General features: G+C 47.8%; 1 protein-coding gene across 4 annotated transcripts in view; it reads right to left on the minus strand.

Moving 5' to 3' along the window:
• The window catches only part of ELP5 (elongator acetyltransferase complex subunit 5), an 11,346-nt gene that overhangs the window by 2,260 nt on the left and 8,085 nt on the right, over positions 1–1,001 (minus strand). The gene's annotated exons all lie outside the window — the stretch shown is intronic.

Here is a 1,001-nt window from a genome sequence, read left to right on the forward strand (position 1 = left end):
GGCATGCTCACAGCCACCACAGCCTCGACCTATTGGGCTCAAGCAATCCTGCCTCAGCTTTCCAAGTAGCTGGTACTACAGGCACGCACTACCACGCATGGCTAATTTTTGATTTATTGTGGAGATGAGGTCTTGCCAAGTTACCTAGGCTGATCTCGAACCCCTGGGTTCATGCAATCCTCTCGCCTCAGCCTCCCAAAGTGCTGGGATTATAGGCTTGGGCCACTGTGCTTGGCACTGCCCAACTTTTAACCTTTCTAAGTCTCTCCATATGAACTTGTTCCTACTTCGCTCTAGTAACCATTCCTAGGCTTTTCAAAATCTTTTTCCAAAGGACAGTTATCTTTCATTGGTTAAGTTTATAGGCTCCAAAGCAATTCCTTTTTTTTTTTTTTTTTTTGAGTTGGAGATTCACTCTGTCACCCAGGCTGGAGTGCAGTGACACGCTCATGGCCACTGCAGCCTCGACCTACTGGGCTCAAATGATCCCTCCTCCTCAGCCTTCCAAATAGCTGGAACTACAGGCCTGTGCCACCACACCCAGTTATCTTTAAAATTTATTGTAGAGACAAGGTCTTGCCAAGTTGCCCAGGCTGGTCTCGAACCCCTGGGCTCAGGTGATCCTCTGGCCTCTACCTCCCAAAGTAGCTGGGATTACAGGCGTGAGCCACCACACCTGACCCTGAAGCAATTCTTAAATTCCTATTCTGGCTCTGCCACTCGACCTACAACCTTGGGTTAGTGACCTGAATTTAATTCTTCCTGGAGTAAATTCTCAGTCTGCCACATGGGGATAATAAAAGAATCTACCTCACAAGGTAGCTGTGAAGATTAAAATAAGGTAAATTATAGAAAACACAGAGAAGTACTCAACCACATCAGCTTTAAAAAAAGTTTTTTTCAGCCGGGCTCGGTGGCTCAGCCTATAATCCTGCGCCTTTGGGAGGCTGAGGTGAGTGGATTGCCTGAGCCCGTGGGTTCGAGACCCGTCTGGGCAGCTA

This window comes from Carlito syrichta, unplaced genomic scaffold (genome assembly GCF_000164805.1).
Source record: "Carlito syrichta isolate Samal-C Ts95f unplaced genomic scaffold, Tarsius_syrichta-2.0.1 Scaffold304770, whole genome shotgun sequence".
Lineage (NCBI taxonomy): Eukaryota > Metazoa > Chordata > Mammalia > Primates > Tarsiidae > Carlito > Carlito syrichta.